Raw genomic sequence first — 18,814 nt, 5'->3', positions numbered from 1 at the left:
TTCCAAAGAAGGTTTTGATGAGAAAAATGAAGATTATATATAATATTTGTATAAAACATTTACCTGTCTGCCAATTCCCACTGGTAAAAGCCGGTTGCCAGGAACCCCAGAGTACTGAGGACCTGTATTTGAACCGGTATGCCATGGTTCCGGCGTGTTGCTCTCTCTAGTTATGTGGACACCAATTCAGAACATATATCGAGGAGTACAGCTCTAGGCAATCTAAAACTGCTTATTAGCCATCATCACGGGCCATGAAATCATTGTGGTCCCTGAAGACTCTTTATCTCCATATCCTCCCATTGGCGTAATACTCCAAAAGTGCCAGCAGTGCCATCATAGCATTACCCATGGGGATCACCACAGCATTTATACGTTAACATCAATTAGAATGATCAGTAACACCTTTGCCAATTCACAGCTTTACTGGTGGTATAATACAATTTGAGGTAAAAATTTAATAGGTGAATACGTCATGCCGGTTTTGTAATTAATCTATATTTATTACACCATTATAGGACTGATAACGAGGACATCAAGAGCTTAAAGAGTAAGTAGCATTTGATTTTTAAGGTCCTACTTTGGTTTATGGAGTGTCCAACAACAAGTTTACGTAAATAGAAAGTGTAAAAACACTATTATGTCGTAATAATTGGTATTTATTCTTTCCTTACTACTTGACTGACTCTCAAATGATTCGTTCCGCGATTCATCCGTCTAGTCCCCTCCTATCCGCTAGCCTAGTGTCATGTGATTGGTCAGATGGTGTAGTCTGCTGTGATTGGTTAATCGCGTTTGTAGCCAGCAATGGGGGACAAGAGCGTGTGATGATAGTGAGTGTCAGCTGTACGTTGTACGGGTATTGAATCTCTTTGGAGGCTTCTATTTCACCTTACAAGTTTGAGCCCGAGTCTGACAAATAAACATCCGAAGACGATAATAGATAATAGATAGACGATAATAGATTGAACACTTAAAGTAGCAGAGTTCATAGATAGATAAACAAACTGTAATACCCCAGAAATAACGGTACATGTTAACGTTAGCATTATATGCATTAGCTAAACACAGACATAAGGTACACAAATATTTCTTGAAGTTCAGACAAAAATAAATAATTACACTTACAGGTTGTGATTCGGTTGAGCTAACAGGTCCAAATAAGGTTGGTATTTCCCCGTCTTTCTAGGATAGTCTTTTAATATATTCTGCAGTGAACTTGCCAAGATTATTGAAGCAATCTTCTGGTGAAATGATGCGCACACAGTAAAACCCTGGGGTTATACTCCTTTGGTGTCATTTGAAAATGTATTGAACCCATTGTTTCCTCAGAAGTTCTTCCTTTGGTAGTTTAAATAAGAGAGAGTGAAATTTTCGCAGCAGTCCCAGCAAAATGTAGGTGGGGACTATGTCTAGTGACTTAGTTATGTGGCGGTTAGAGACACGTCTCGAGTCGACTCCCTATTTTACAAGCCAATAACTTTATTTATTCACCTAAGGACTTACAACTTTGCAGACTGCTTACTTTCAAACACAGCAACATAACACACTGCATGAAATGTAATTTTCATGATCTAATGCTACTTACTCTTTAATGCCTGTTGTAAAAAGGTTTAATAAAAGGAAGGAAGGAGGCGGGCCTTTAACAAACCACTTCAGTAAAAATAAACAAACAATAACGCGGAAGTACAAGACCGGTAGCAACCTCACGGTCGACGGCCGGCCACAAGAACATAAATATAAATTTAACACATGTCCGGGCCCGGTCCTATCTCGTCAGCAGTCACGCCGCTCGTCCTCTTATGCTCCCGATTTCCTCCTTGGGAGATGCGGGAGCGGTGTGCACACAGCTGATTCCACTATCAATCACACCACCGGCCCCGCCTCACGGCTCTGGTCACGCCCTCCTCACCACATACCCTCATCCCCCCTTACAGGCCGGGGGTACAACCGAGACTGTACCCACTCCCCCCCCGGGGAGCCAGTCTCTTCATCCGCAGCGCCTGGGGGAATGTACCGACGAGACGAGAGAACGGAGACGGGTTCTCCAGGAGTGACAGGGACGAGAGAGGGGAGAGAGAGGATTTTTTTTTTACAAAGGTTGTTTAGAAATGAAAAGTCAATGTTTATAGCCCCCTGGTTATTAACAGTGTATTTAGTGAATTTAATGTAGTACTTTGTCAGTTAAGGTGGTATATAAATATGTTTAATTTTGTTAAATCTTGACGATTTAGTTACAAGCACTTTGAACCAATTCTTGATTGTTAGTTGTCTTATTATCAGACAATAATAGTAAGCTTTCTGAATCACCTCATTGTATTTAATGAATAAACTCTATGCATTGTTTTGTTATTTTGCAGATCCTTTCCACGTTAATTTCTGATGGGAATAAAACTTGTTTGATGTAAAGTGGTCAACAAGCAATAAGACTGCATCTATGCAGTTATATCTGTTAAAGGGTTGATATGGTGCGAATATGTGTTTTACTGTGACTTTTATTAAAAAATTAAAGCGTCAGAACAAAAGACGCATTCTATCTTAATGAAAATGCTCATCCAGACCTGCCTGAAATGCCTTGTGTAACCACACCCCGGCGAATGTACATCACTTCGTAACACGATTTAACTTAGACCGCCCAAATCTAAACGCAAGTAAAGAGGGCGTGCTGGTAAATCTCAGTGTATCGTCGCTGCCGCAGCCATGTCAAAGAGACGCAAGAAAGCCTCTTTGTTTGCCATGCCAAAAGATGAGACAACTGAAAACGAATGGTTACATTTTATTTACAATACTGTCCCAGAACAGTACGATCTGAATATTCAAGTTTGTGCAGCGCATTTCACGGCTGATTCCTTGACGAATCTGTGAGAGATCAAGGCCGGAAAGCTTTGGTTAAAAACCATTACAACTTCACAAGGACAGTCTGGCACCTGAGATTCACAGCCTGTAAGTAAATATGGAGATAAAAGAAGTTGGTAAAATGAATGACATATATCAAAGTATGGTTGCACTTATATACCCGTTTAAATCACGCAATTGAATTCGGCAGGACACGCCTTACAATATTTCCCAATAACACGCGAAACAAATGCAACTAATTAACACGTGACTCAGCGGACGCACACAATGGAAACTGCGTTAGACTCAATAAGACACACACTATTAATCAATTACACTTACGATTCTCAAGCTGCAGATCATCTGTCACTGTTTTCAACAGAAATGATGGCCGTTATTATAATTCCACAATGGGTGAACAAAGTTAAAGCATATAGAACGGTCATCTGTTCAGACTCTTATATCGTCTTTTCAGAGTGGGAAATCTACATGTAGACAAGATTTGTTGGATGAAATGAATCAATTATATATTTTTAATAAATCAGCAAAATATGTATAAACAGTTTGTTTGGGTTCCAGCACATGCTGTTAATCCCATTGAGTTTACACCTCAATCCTGTGGGTGGTGGTAATGTACAACGTTGACAAACTGCCAATAAAAATGTAATGCTGCTTTTACACAAAGTGTTTATATAAAGTTTCATTAGGCAGAGGTGATGCACATTTGAGACGGTCTGTTAAAACCCTCATAACCATTGCTTATGCATCCATATAGGTGCTGAGAGATCCTCCTACTTCACCGCCTGGTCGCCATTATGAGTCTGGTTTTGGAGATGAACAGTCCAGAGACTCTTTGGATATTAACAATACAAATACTAATCCAGTTATATTTGACATTCTTTAGCTTGACATGCCTGAAATCCAGTGGTGTGTGAGACAGAGGGGTGCGTTTATTGTGTGTAAGATGACACTAACTCCTTTTACCTTGAGGCACCAGCTATAAGGAACTTCACTTTAACAATCTAAAATGATAAAAATCGAAAGCGCAAAAAATGCAATTATGTAAATAGTGTTATGCAAGGAAGACACAGATTAATTCAATTTTAATATAACTTCGAGAGACACCGGGAAAGAACCAGGGATCTTATCCCTCTTAAGGTTTAGTACACCTGAGACCAGAGGGGGCGCTACATAAAGTGGGGGCTGGTCCGGGATTGATTCTTTGCTGTTACACTGTTCAGGAGAGGATATCGTCTGTTTTGAAAACTAAACTTAAGACAGAATAATGGATGTTGAGGATTCTTTCTTTCAAGCTGAACTCAGCAGCTGGTGCCCAAAAGAAGCAATTGATCCAAAACATGCAGTATTACTTGTGGATGTGTCTACAGATATGGGCGTGGGTCGTATTGAAGAAATCATCCAAAAAGTCAAAGTTCTGGGAAGAGTCAGAGTGCGAGATCAAAAGTAAGGGATCACTCCAGGTTTCCCGTCTGTGTTTTGTGAGTCCAAAGAAGAGGTTAATCCATCTCTATTACCTGTGGAACTGAGACCCGAGGTGAGTGCAAAGCCTTGGAAGATCATTGTAGCCTGTAGCGATGAGGCCCAGCAAACAGGATTTGCAGGGAAACTAGCAAATTTGTTGGTACAAGAAGGAAAGTCTCTCCTTGATCTTCAAGCTATGTTCTCATCGTCTAACCCAGAGTCAGGGACTCCAGAATCCATAATCCGTGCAGTGAGCGACTTGCTGGAAAAGACCTCTAAACCAGTAAGTGATGGCAGTGCATACCGACGTTTAAGAACCTTTTCAGGAACCGTTCCTACTCCTGGGGGAGAAGAAACTTTGGAGAGCTGGATGGATCAAGCCAGGATGATGGTTATGGAGTGCGACTGCTCAGACAGGGAAAAACGCAGAGGTATCATCGAAAGTTTGCGGGGGTTCTGCATTGGAGGTAGTGAAGGCTGTCAGATTCTCCAACGTCGATCCAACTTCCTTAAAGTACTTAGAAGCCTTGGAGGGTGCTTTTGGAACTTCAGAGTCACCTGAAGATTTGTACTTCGTGTTCAGGTTACTGAGGCAGGACCCTGGGGAATCTCTCTCTGATTTTCTGATGCGACTAGAGAAAGCACTTACCAAAGTGGTGAAGAAAGGCGGGTTATCGTCAAGAGGAAGTGCAGAAAAGGCAAGAATGGAGAAGTTGATCAGAGGAGCTGTAGAATCAGACCTGCTATTACTTCAGCTGAGACTGAGGAAGAGACGAGAAGATCCACCTGATTTCCTTGCTCTTTTAAATGAAATAAGGGAAGAAGAAGAGAGTGAAGCCGCCCGACATAGTTTGGGGGTGACTGCAAAACCTGTCCCCAGGCCACGACAGAAGATGACTAACTTTGCTGTGAGAGAGTTACAGGCTGAGATCCAGGATTTGCGGATGCAAGTAGCTGAAAGCCCTTCAAAAGTGCCAGTTGCTGAAAGAGAGTCAAGAGAAGCGATGAGCAAGAGGGAGAGTGACTTTTCACCGGAAGTGCTCGCCTTAAAGGAACAGGTTCAGAGGCTAGAGGAGCAGCTAACATCACTAAGTGTCAGACAATCACCCCAAGTCACAAGACACACCTAATTACAAGATCCTTAGGAATCTTATGTGAAACCCAGAGTCGGAAAAGTTAAAGAGGATTACTTCTGTTACAGATTTGGAGAGGATGGACACATCGCACCGAGGTGCAAAGCTCCTGAAAACTATAGTCTAGTAATACGGAAACTTGTGCTGTCACTTCGACTTCAGGGTGGTGGAAAGCCCACTGGTGACAAGATCAGTTTCTCCCGAGAAGGTCAGGCAACTGTGCAGGAGAAGAGTAAAATTCCAAGTGGGTTAGTGGATCCATCTCTGACCATCCCTGTGAAAGTCAATGGACAGTCTAGTAAAGCCTTGCTAGATAGTGGATCTCAGGTCACTATAATTTTTATGTCATGGTATTCCAAAAACCTTTCCTTTGTGCCAATTCAGCCACTTTCAGGTTTGTCTATTTGGGGCCTCAGCCATGCCAGTTACCCTTACACAGGATATGTGCTTATAGACGTGTCTTTTCCTGCTTCGGTGATAGGAATGGAAGAGACTGTGCAAATCCTTGCTTTGGTGTGTCCTGAACCTGAAGGTCCTGAACAAGTGCCTGTGATCATAGGGACTAATGCAAGATTTTTCCAGCGGCTGCTTCAACATTGTACGTCTGGTCATGAGACGGAGATTGCACGCACGTTGAGAATTCAGTTTGACAATTTTGAGTTTGAGATGCCTCAGAAAACTACAGATGGAAAGACCATTGACATACCTAGTGGAGATGTAAAGTGGATGGGTCCAGGTCCATGCAAGATCCCATCAAAAGGTGAAATGTGTACGGTCTGTGATGTTGAGACAGAAACACCACTGGAGAAAGACATCTTTGTTTTAGAAACCATTACAGATGACGTGCTGCCAGTGGGATTGTTCAATCCTCCTGTTGTGTTTCCCTTTTCAGCCGTGAATGAGAACAAGTGCAAAGTGCTAATTAAGAATGAAACCGCCAGAGAGATAGCCATACCTGCTGGAACAGTTATAGCTCATGTGTTCCCCACTGATATGCTTACGGCAGTGGCTGATACACACAAAGAACCAAAGGGGATTGACCCAAAGTTTTTTTAATTTCACAGTCATCTATTCCAACGGAGTGGGAAGATCGTCTTCGCAAAAAGCTTTCTGAGAGAGGAAATGTGTTCTCCCTTGAAGAATGGGATGTGGGATTAACTAAGGACACGAAGCATCAAATCCGTCTGAGTGACTCCAGACCGTTTCGAGAGTGGTCGCGACGTATTGCGCCCGCAGACATTGATGATGTTCGTCGTCACCTTAAAGATCTGCTAGCTGCAGAAATTATTAAGGAGTCTCGCAGTCCCTACGCTTCTCCAATCGTGTGTATGCAGAAAAGAAGTGGAGCCGTACGTATGTGCATCGATTATCATACACTCAACAGTCGAACTTATCCAGACCAGTTCACTACCCCACGTATAGATGATGCTTTGGATTGTCTGGCTGGCAGTAAGTGATTTCCGTCCTTGATCTTAGAAGCGGCTACTACCAAATTGCTATGGCTGATGAGGATAAGGAGAAGACTGCGTTCATATGCCCCTTGGGTTTTTACGAGTTTGTATGGATGCCACAAGGAGTCAGTGGAGCACCTGCTACATTCCAAAGGCTCATGGAGCGTGCCATGGGAGACATGCATTTGCTAGAGGTGATCGTGTACCTGGATGATATCATTGTCTTTGGTTCTACACTTGAAGAACATGAACGAAGGCTTTTGAAAGTCCTGGATCGGCTGTAGGAGTATGGATTGAAAGTCTCTGTGGACAAGTGCCAGCTTTGTATGTCCCAGGTCAAGTATGTGGGGCGTATTGTCTCTGCCGATGGCGTTGCCCCTGATCCTAAGATCAAAGCTGTTACTGAGTGGAAGATGCCTACAGATGTGAAATTATTAAGATCATTCCTGGGTTTCTGTGGATTCTACAGGAGGTTTGTCAAAAACTACTCTGCAATAGTACGACCTTTGACAGAACTCACTAAAGGGTATCCACCAGCCAGAAGAGATCTAAAGAGTAAACCAGAAAGGCACTTCAAGGTGTCCGAGCCGTTTGGTGAGCGATGGAGTAAGGATTGCACCAACGCTTTCGAGTCCATTATCCAGTGTCTTACTCAAGCCCCTGTTCTTGTTTTCGCAGATCCCAATAAGGCTTATGTTCTACACATTGATGCAAGTGGAAATGGTTTGGGAGCGGTCTTGAATCAAGAGTATCCTGAAGGGCTCTGATTAGTAGCATACGCAAGTAGAAGGCTGAGCAAAACAGAGGAAAGATACCCTACTCATCAACTTGAATTCTTGGCATTGAAGTGGGCGGTGGTAGATAAATTTCATGACTATCTCTATGGTGTGAAATTCGTCGTGAGAACTGACAACAACCCACTCACGTATGTCCTCACAACAGCCAAGTTAAATGCGACTGGACATCGTTGGTTGGCGGCATTGGCCACTTATGACTTTAGTTTGCAGTACAAGCCAGGACGTCATAATGTAGATGCTGATGTGTTATCTCGTTACCCACTTGATGAGGAGCCTAGGTATGAGTGGACAGAAATACCTCAGCCTGGAGTAAAAGCTATCTGTCAGATGGTGGCGAGTCACCAGACTACAGAAACATCTACAAGATTGATTGATCAGTTAGGCCCAGAGTCAGTAAGTGTTCCACCTGCTAACACTTGTCTTGCACAGCTTGACTTGGGACAATTAAAGCAACTTACACAGGCTGAGCTGAAGATGGCCCAAGATAAGGATCAAGTCGTGGGACCAGTAAAGTTTGCATTGGAACATGGAAAGATTCATATGTTGAGTCACTCTTCCAACACTCAGCTGGGTCTACTGCAAAGACGAGGATCAAAGCTGGTCATTCAGAATAAGTTTCTGTACAGGGTATCCAATAGTCCTGGTGGTGACCTGAACAGTTCCACCAACAAGTACTGCCCGAACGTTTCAACCGGATACTGCTCTCCATGCTAGGAACTCTGGAAGCTGCAGAAAAGCACAAGTTATAGGCGCTACAGATATAAAATGCAAGTGACTAAATGCTGTATAGCAGAATGTTCTCTGTTATTTGATAATGTATAAAAAATAAGATGATGGGTTACACAGATAAACCTAAACTGAGAGAATACACTATTGCCAAGGTCTCTAGTCAGAAAAAGAAAGTGATCAGTCCAGCGGTGACACGTCTTCCATTGGTCAGGAGCAGAACTTCAGCATTACGGTTACAGTCTCTGAGGGACACTCACAACTTTGGTGTTGGTGTCTGCTGTCAGCCTTACAGGAACGGAGGACATTGACATTTGGAGCTTTTCCATTCCAAGGCTATGATTGGCTGTGGATCAGAGGAGGCTCACTCAGGCCTTCCTTCTCTGTTTGAAATGCATTTGCATAGTATAGAGTTCAGAATTAAAGCTGTGCATTTGAAGTTCAACTGATGCACATTTCACTTCCCAAATCACTTTCAAAAAGCCTTAAGCATCATTCTGTATGCAGAGTTTTGACATGACATTAAAACATTCAAGTATTATGTCTGCACTCATTTATAAGTCCATAAGTGAGGTGGTGTGTAGAGTCGCATAACACAGCTGTTATTTCTCCTTACAAATCAATGTGTGTTAGTTTTGTGTCCACTGTGTGTAGCAAAGAATGCAAAGATTTGTCCTTTGATTGGTCATGTGGTGCTTTGGAGAGAACAATGACAGCCACATCTGGAGGTCCTGAGGAGCTCAATCCTATAGGATGAATGGAAATGTCCTTTTCTTCCCCGTCAGTTACTGTAAGGGAGTCTGACAGTTGTCTTATCTGATGGCATTGTCAAGTTCCCTCACTATTGCAAGGTTTTAGTGAGCAAAACTCCCCACTTGATAAGGCTGCTAATTTCAGGAAGACTTTACAGGATTCCACTCATCACACTTTTTCTTTCTTTTATTCAGAAGATTGATGCAATGTGAATAGCCAGGTGAAAAACCTTTAAACATGAACAAATACCATGTTAAAAAATGAAACAAAATAAATACATTCAATGAAACACAAGAGAATTAAGTTCTAAATTATCAATACCCAGAAATAAACCATGTTAATAGGTAGCAAATAATCTCACAATATCTTAATTTAAATACAGAAAACACCTGGAATACTTTCTCAGTGAGGAATTTGACTTGACCTCATGATTTTAACTATGCAATAAATTAACAGCTTTAAGACACATCTAAATACATAACATTTGAATTGAATTCAGCTCACATGATTTTAAAAGGCATTAGTTTTAACTGCATTTAACTACTATGAAATAATTTTTGCTATATTTATTCAACATGGTTTTAGCCATTAACATGTATAGCTCACAAGCAAATCTTTAAAATGACTTGCAAACAATGGACTACAACAATGAAACAACAAGGCCCAGTTACATCCAAGAAAAGAGCTTAACGGCTGCGTCTTCCTTTAAAGCTTTGTTTTGCACAAACAGTCTTGGTGTTTCAGTCTAAATTACCAGATCTCATTCACCTCTCATGTTGTTAGCTCCCACTGCTGCTCTGTAGAGATTGTCTGTAGGTTTGTGTGTGTGTCTCCAAATTAGTAAATCACCTTCACTTGGAGCACTCAGCCTGGTGTATTGATTTTGCATTGATTTTCTGACGTATCAGGGACCCGTTTCAATAAGGAAGTTAAACCAACACCGAGTTTAAATCTGAACTCTGAGTTGATTTACTCAGAAAATCGCTACTTGATTTACTCAGAAAATCGCTCCTCCGAGTTTTCAGTTTCAGACCAGCTGATTTGAGTTAGTTCAATCCACTCTGAGTAAGTTCACCCTAGGTTACCCGCGTGCACCATGGCTATAAAAGCCATCATCAATTGAGTGAAGATAGCATGATTCACCATGGCAACGGCACGTGACAAAAATCGCTCTGTTTATTTCTCGCCAATCGAATTGGAGGTACTGTTAAAAGCGGGGGTCAGTTGTGGTCTAGAGGTTAGAGAGTTCGACTGGTAATCAGAAGGCCGCTGGTTCAATTCTCAGTGCCACCAGGAAGTGACTGAAGTGCCCTTGAGCAAGGCACCGTACCCCTGTTTGCTCTGCAGTGATAGCTGCCCACTGCACCCTACTTGTAAGTCGCTTTGGATAAAAGCATCTGCCAAATGAATAAATGTAAATATCAGCATACAGTGAATATGAGCACATATTTAGAAAAAAGAGCAACACAGCCGCAGCAGTGGGAGAAAATTGCTTCACGTGTTAATGCTCAAGTTTATGTCAATCACTTTTATATTTATTTTGTTGAAACTGTGAAAATGGGAATTATATTTAACTCTCTCTCTCGTTCTTATGTACAGTTGACAGAAAAATTATGTGAACCCTTTGGGCTTACTTGGATTTCTTCCTAAATTGGTCATAAAATGTGTTTTGATCTTCATCTAAGTCACAACAATAGAGAAACACAGTCTGCTTAAACTAATACCGCACAAACATTATACGTTTTCATGTTTTTATTGAACACAACATGTAAACATTCATAGTGCAGGGTGGAAAAAGTATGTGAACCTTTGGGTTTAATAACTGGTTGACCCTCCTTTGGCAGCAACAACCTCAACCAAACGTTTCCTATAGTTGCAGATCAGACCTGCACAACGGTCAGGAGAAATTTTGGACCATTCCTCTTTACAAAAGTGTTTCAGTTCAGCAATATTCTTGGGATGTCTGGTGTGAATCGCTCTCTTGAGGTCATGCCACAGCATCTCAATCGGGTTGAGGTCAGGACTCTGACTGGGCCACTCAAGAAGGCGTATTTCCTTCTGTTGAAGCCATTCAGTTGTTGATTTACTTCTATGCTTTGGGTCGTTGTCCTGTTGCATCGTCCATCCGCTGTTAAGCTTCAGTTGGCGGACAGATGGTCTTAAGTTTTCCTGCAAAATGTCTTGATAAACTTTGGAATTCATCATCATTTCCATCGATGACAGTAATCCGTCCAGGGCCTGAGGCAGCAAAGCAGCCCCAAACCATGATGCCCCCTCCACCATATTTCACAGTCGGGATGAGGTTTTGATGTTGGTGTGCTGTGCCTTTTGTTCTCCACACATAGCCTTGTGTGTTCTTTCCAAACAACTCAATTTTGGTTTCATCTGTCCACAGAATGTTTTGCCAGTAGTGACATCCAGGTGCTCTTTTGTAAACTTCAAACGTGCTGCAATGTTTTTTTTGGACAGCAGTGGCTTCCTCCGTGGTGTCCTCCCATGAAGTCCATTCTTGTTTAATGTTTTCCTTATTGTAGATTTGTCAACAAAAATGTTAGCATGTGCCAGAGATTTCTGTAAGTGTTTAGCTGACACTCTAGGATTCTTCTTCACCTCATTGAGCATTCTGCACTGTGCTCTTGCAGTCATCTTTACAGGACGACCACGCCTAGGGAGTGTAGCAACAGTGCTGAACTTTCTCCATTTGTAGACAGTCTGTCTTACCGTGGACACATGGACATCAAGGCTTTTAGATATACTTTTGTAGCCCTTTCCAGCTTTATGTAAGTCAACAATTCTTGATCGTAGGTCTTCTGAGAGCTCTTTTGTGCGAGGCATGGTTCACATCAGACAACACTTCTTCAGAACAGCAAACTAAAAACAGTGGCCAAGAGAAGTCAAAGTGTCTTGACATGTTGTGCAATCCTTCTGCCCGTTTACGTGAAAGATCAAGAAAATAATCCACATTCACTTCCGTTCTGGACAGGACACTCACACACACTCACAGTGACAAAATCAAGTTTATTATGGATGTTCTTTTTCCAGAGATGGGTCCTGTGTTAGCTGTGCCCTGCATGATGTCAGATTCATTTTGTTTTTAATCTAGTTTTTTGACAAAAATAATTTTGATGCTGAAATGATGCTGTTTATTTGGGGTGTGACCCATCTACACTCTTTCTTTGGTAGTCCATCATCTGTGCCCTCACTGTTTAGGATAATCTGACCGTGCTGGAGGCTGAGGAGACATTTCTACAAGGGTCTATCATTGACATAAGCTGTAAGGATGCTAGAAAGGAAGAATGGTCCATCATGATATACTGCCATTGTTTCCAATAACAATTTTGTCTAAAATTGTAAACTTTCTTTTATCAGTCAGAAGAGCAATTTGACAGAAGGATTAAGAATAAATGTGAAGAAGAGTGGCAGCCCATAGGAGTCATCATCAGGAGCAGTCCTGTTTTTGATCAATGGTCTTAATAAATAATGTTGTTCACAAGAAATTTCTTACTTTTCTCTTAAAAGATAAATGACCCTAGAAATGTGGGATGAATTATGTTTGTGCTCTTTGGCGCAAATCATGTGTGGAGTGCTCTGTGCAAGGTCCGGTGGTTGGTGGATGCCAGGCGTGGGAGTGCTAGTCTTGGGAATTCCTCTTCCAGTTCTGCGTGATCTCCGTGCCCAAGTGCTTATCCGTCCACCGTGCAGTTGTGCCTTCCATGTGTGTTCCCGTGAGAGCTGTCGATCGTCAATCGTCCGAGACTAGAGAACAGAAGACATACACATTAGCTGCGGCTTTTATGGGAGTATCAGCTCACCGTGTCTTCTGTTCCGCTGGCTTTTATGCTCCTTTAACTGGCGCATTGACGATCACCAGTTGTGTCTCATATGTTTCCCTGGCGACGCTGATTGCTCGAGGGGTGACTCGCCACACCTGGTTAATCTTATTAATGGATAGACACTGGTCCAGAAGCACTTTATGTTTAAGTTTAGTTCACTTATTCAATTCAAATTTTACACATTTACAGTCCCCGTATGATTGGGTTATAAACATAGCATTTTGTGGTTCACTCCCGCTACTGGACACATAAGGAACAAAAGGGCCGTAAAACTGCTTCTTCAGATCTGCAGCCTCTCCATATAGTTTAAAGGGTTAGTACACCCCAAAAGTAAAACTTCTGTCATCATGTACTCACCATCAGATTGTTCCAAACCAAACCTGTATAAATCTTTGTTCTGTTGAAGATTGTTAGGAACCAAACAGATGTCATGTGGGGAATTGACATATGCTGTGTGTCCTGAACAACAAGAAGCTTGAGAAGTACAATGAATAAGAAAAACTGCTGAGGCAACACGTAAGGTAGTTGAAACAAAGAGATCCAATGTGTGTGGAATCTAGTCTAAAGAAAGATGTTAACTGTGAGAATTTGGATTTCGTCTGTGTCCTCGACAATATTTCGGCTGTGTCTAATACAATAAAGTTGTATCATTTCTAATGCTGATATGAGTATCCGTTGTTCTCCATCTCAAGGTTCCTAATGATGTCAAGGGACAATTGTTTTGATACTGTAATGTTGAATGTATAAAGACACATATCGAATACATACTTTGTGATATCATATCTGATTGTTCTCAGGGGGAGTAAGAATAAACTGAAGGTCTGGTGATTTTCCTTTCTGGTGATTTTCCATTCTGGTGATTTTCCATGACCAATGTTACCTCCTGTTTCAAGCATATAAATATTAGTCCTTAATTCAATAAACTCGGGACTCTGATTGAATTGCACTTCTGTGTCTGTGTCATTCTTGGTCAATACTTAGACAAGGGGACAAAATAAATTATATTCTTACATTAAACGATTCAGATCTTTCAGATTCACACTTTGTGTTTCATTCATGTGTGCTGTGATCAATGCTGCTTCACAAGTAGAAATGAAGTGGGACAAGTTCAAGATTATTGTAGGATGTGCAAATAAATGTCTAAAATTAACAGGGATTATATAATAAAAGGTGTCATGTCATGTTTAGATCTCACAAGAACATCAGCAAATTTAGCCGGTAAATGTACAGGAAGAACATATGGGCCGTGATCACCGGCCTGTGAGATTCAGAATGTAGTAAGTGTGCAAGGTGAGGATTTAAGCAGAAAAACTGGAGGGATTCTATATGCCAGGTGTCTTCAACTACTTTTCTTCGAGGTTCGAGGAGATTCCAAAAAAGTATCTGATATTTTGTATTTCTGTTATATAGTAAATTGTGTTCCGTTTATACTGTTTTTGTTGCTGTTACTTATAGGCCTTATATTAAAACATGCACACAAATATTGCATGCAGTATTTGTGCCCTTTCATGATATTAAAGTAAAAGGGATATTGTCTGTCATTGTATTTTAAATTCCTTAATGCGTTACTTTACCCAAAAATTTCTACTAATTTACTCACCCACAGACCTCCAGTACATACAAGATATGGGTGGCATTGTTTTCTCAATAAGATATTTGTAAAGATATTTGGTTGAATTAAATAAAGTTAAATCAATAAAAGTACATTTAACACAAAAGTAATCCTTGCCCCTTGTGACGTTAAATTAGCGTTTTATAAAGCGAGTGAATTGATCTGTGTAAGAAACTGAAAGCTGTTATCACATCTTCGGGTGAAATCAAATGGCATTGTTGTGCCCCACGCACTTATAGGACATCCTTTGTAAAGTGCGAGTTTTAGGCGAGAAGAAAAGCTGTTTTCGTAAAAATGGCCGTTGTACAATGAATGCACGAAGAAAAAATACAGTTTTTCCCTTAGCTGAAACAACTGTTCACGTGGTGTTTCAAGGGCACAAAACACATTTAAGAATACAACCTATCTATCAAAATTGAAAACAAATGCAAAGGCCTAATAAATTGAATGATCCGTATGAATGAGGAGCAAGAAAGCTCAGTGCTACATATATATAAAGTCTGAACAGGTTCTAGTATAGATTATGGATGAGCAGCGTATGGGGCTGGAACTAAATCCCAATTGAAGAAACTAGATAACATTAAATTAAATCTTTGTGTGTCAGTGGCAGCTAACTAGCTACCTTTGTTTAAATTAAATGCATTTAAACAAATTAAATGTAATAATTGCTAATGCTTTTTATATTTTTTTCTTAATACATTGAGCTTTAAGGAAAACGTATTTATATACCATATCTTAACACAGCAGAGCAGGCCAAAGTGATGAAAACAAGGATGATAAGACAGCGAAATAAATAGCATAAACAACGTAACAATAAGACTTAAACGCTGTCTAAAAGAGCTCCTACAGAATATACAAGGTTTAAAATACATATCAATTAAATATTAAATACGCGAGTATCCAGACAAACAACTGACTTTTTCTAAAACTACAATGAGGTTAACATAAAAAAGTAAACAATAAAGGCTCTATCTAATCTGGGCCTGTATGGCGCATGCGTTGATAATGTCATCAAAATACACAAGCGCGCAATGCGTGTTTTAACATCATCGCACTACAGGCTTCAGCGAGGCAGGTACGTAAAACAGCGACAGTCAGGAGTGAAGGGTCGCAAGGCAGCCAGGCACATAAAACAGTGACGGGCCGCGAGACAGCTGCCACTGACACGCAAAGAATTAACCTTTACTGCGGAAGTGGTGCAAAATCTCGGCATATAATTACAATAAATTCCAATAGATAACGCCTATACCTACACCAGCCCAAAACCTAACCTTCAAAAAATAAATAAATTGTAATTAACAGTTTTCAGCATGACAAAAGTTATGCAGAATCGAAGTGCGCATGTCCAGTGGAGGTAAAGTTAGCTGTATCCCTTCTAGTCAAAACTGACAAAATGGCAGAGACAGAGCCATCTGATCTCCATCCCCCGCCAAAAAGAAGTTAAAATCTGCAGTATGCGAATACTTTGAATATAGAAAAGACGAACATGGGATTCTCCTCGAGGACGGATATCCATTTTGAAAAAAATGTGGAAGCAAAGTGACTGCTTAAGGAGGAAATACATCCCACATGTTCGCTCATATTGTCGAGCACCATACCCCGTGGAGATAATGGTATGTTATGTTTTATAACTTAAGTGTATAATTTAAAGTGTATAACAGTTATGATTGAATGAACAGTAAAACGCGGATATCAAATGTGTCATTGTATCCCTGCCACAAGTGTGTCTTCAGAGAATCACATCTGAAATACATATATGATAAAATGGTGTTTGTTATGACACTACATTATTAACAACATTTACTGTTTTATGGTGTTTTGGGGAAATTCTTATGAAATGCCTAATGGTCACATGATCAAAACCTTACAAAAAGCTCTTGTAAAAGCAACTTTGAGCTAGGAATAAACTTTTATCTTAGTGAGGAGGCGGGGATGACCCCGTTGCTATGTATGACACAGTCTTTTGAAGACTGTGATTGGTTGGTTGGCCAAGAAAGTGCACAGTATAACAGAGGCCCTGTCCCAAATGGCGCACTTCATGTGGACTTGCGGTCTCGTGGACTAAATTGCGCATGCTCGCCAAGTCTACGACTCCGTAGGGTGTCCCATTTGTCTTTTTAGCGCTCAGAAGTCTGCTCGCGCGCGCCTCCTTTGTGCCCTCGATGCGCTCTTTGGCAAAGACCGCATTTATGCAGACTCCACTGAAGTCCCCTAGCCAGGAATCCTTGCGAACGCTCAATCACAGATCATAAACATAACGGATATATTCTAAAAGTATGTTTTGATAAAATTCTAAATTATCTACTTATTCACATTATTGCTTTTTTATTTTCTAAGTCAGCTATTCAGGAATAAAAACTTTGAATGCAGTTACATAAGGTAATAAGCCATGTTTTATTGTAGATTTGTAGCTGTCTCTGGGCTCTATAAAGCTCTTATAAGTATTATAGCGAAATATTAAATAACCACATATATGTATATTAAGAAGTGTATACAGAAGAGTAGTGTATACAAATAAATAAATATACATAACCAGTTGAATTTACGTCATGATAAATGAAGGCATTACAAACATAAGTATCTATTGCATAATGCTCGGGTGGCATATCAACATATGAAATACAGAACAATAAAAACCGGCAGCTCCAGTCCCAAATAACTACAATTGGACAACAAATGTGATCGACTTCATGCGGGGCTGCGCAGACTGATCAGCAATTGACAACAAAGTTCCGCAAGAGTGATTAGAAAGCACTTCTTGATCTTTCTGGTGTGATGACCTCAAGTCTGTCCCGAAATACACTCCCATGTACCCTTGTGGACTTGTGCCTGCTGCCCTATAGGTCTGCACTTCCTGAGGTCACTAAGTGTGGACTCAGTGGAGGTTCACAAGATCGGAGTGAGCCATTTGGGACAGGACAAGAGATTATGAACAAGTACGAAACGATCAAAAACGTCATACCTAAAGACTGGACCATGTCCTCCGTGGGGTTGTGTGTGGAGACACTTGTCACTTTGCGCCACGTGTCCTCCTGTCACCTCTCTTAGCCCCGCCCTCCTCTTTCCATCATCATGCCATTATTGTTAATCCCCGTCACCTGGCCTCCCCCCCCTTTTGCAATTATCCTTCGTTAGTTTTCCCTATTTAATGTCCCGTTATTGTCTGTCCTGCGTCGGTTTGTTTGTCTTCTCCTGTCTTCCGTTATGTTTTACAGTGTTTTGTTTACATGATCCTGTGAATGATCGTGTTCCTCTAGTTTATTGTTGTCATAGTCATTTGTTTTACCCACTTTTGTTCCCCCTTTTTTTCCCCATCATGGGTTTTTTCTTTGTAATTATTCAGATGATAAATATTGTACTGTTACTGCCTTGCATCTGGGTTCTTTACACGTATCGTAACAAGATGTTTATGATATGGTTGGAGAATATTTTTTTTTTAAGGAAGGTACTCTCATAATGTCTTATGTTGTTTTTAAGGAACCTAAAGCGAATTATTACTGGCTGCAGAGAATTGAGGAAATGAAAGACTGAAAAATATGGAGTAATACGAAAGGAAAGCTTGTGGAAACGAAATTGGCAAACTCAGAGTTTTTAATCAGACACAGAGCCATTTTCACGGATGCTATTTTACACAAGTTAGAGAGCAAAGCGCCGGGTGTAAAGTCTGCGGCGACGAGGACGAAGGGTTTTCACACTTGTTTTTACACTGCACAGAGCTTGAACTTTTTAAAACGAAATGCAAAGAACTGTTCGAAAAACTGAAAGGACAGCGATTTGAGAAAGATCACTATTAATGCTAAAGCGGAAAAGTCATCAATTTACTAGTAATGCTCATGAAGTCTGCGATATGGGAGAGGAGAGTGGTGGCGAAAAGGGAAAAGATTTTAGTGAATGTCAATACGATCTTTAAATGCAAAGCAGAACAGTATCTGAAATGTCTGTATTGTTATTTTAAGACTGTTGATGAGCTCAATGACGTTTACCGTGTTTTTACCAACGAAGTCTACAAGATTCTCAAAGGTTTTATTTGGAAAATGGCAGACGATCATGGTTGAGATTATGGTGTTTTAAAAATTGGAAATGGGAATTGTTATTGTGTTTTGAAGCCATCCATCCATTTTCTTCCGCTTCATCCGGGCCCGGGTCGCAGGGGCAGCAGTCTAAGCAGGGATACCCAGACTTCCCTCTCCCT

This window comes from Triplophysa dalaica, chromosome 3, assembly GCF_015846415.1.
Source record: "Triplophysa dalaica isolate WHDGS20190420 chromosome 3, ASM1584641v1, whole genome shotgun sequence".
NCBI lineage: Eukaryota > Metazoa > Chordata > Actinopteri > Cypriniformes > Nemacheilidae > Triplophysa > Triplophysa dalaica.
This window is presented reverse-complemented; position numbering follows the sequence as displayed.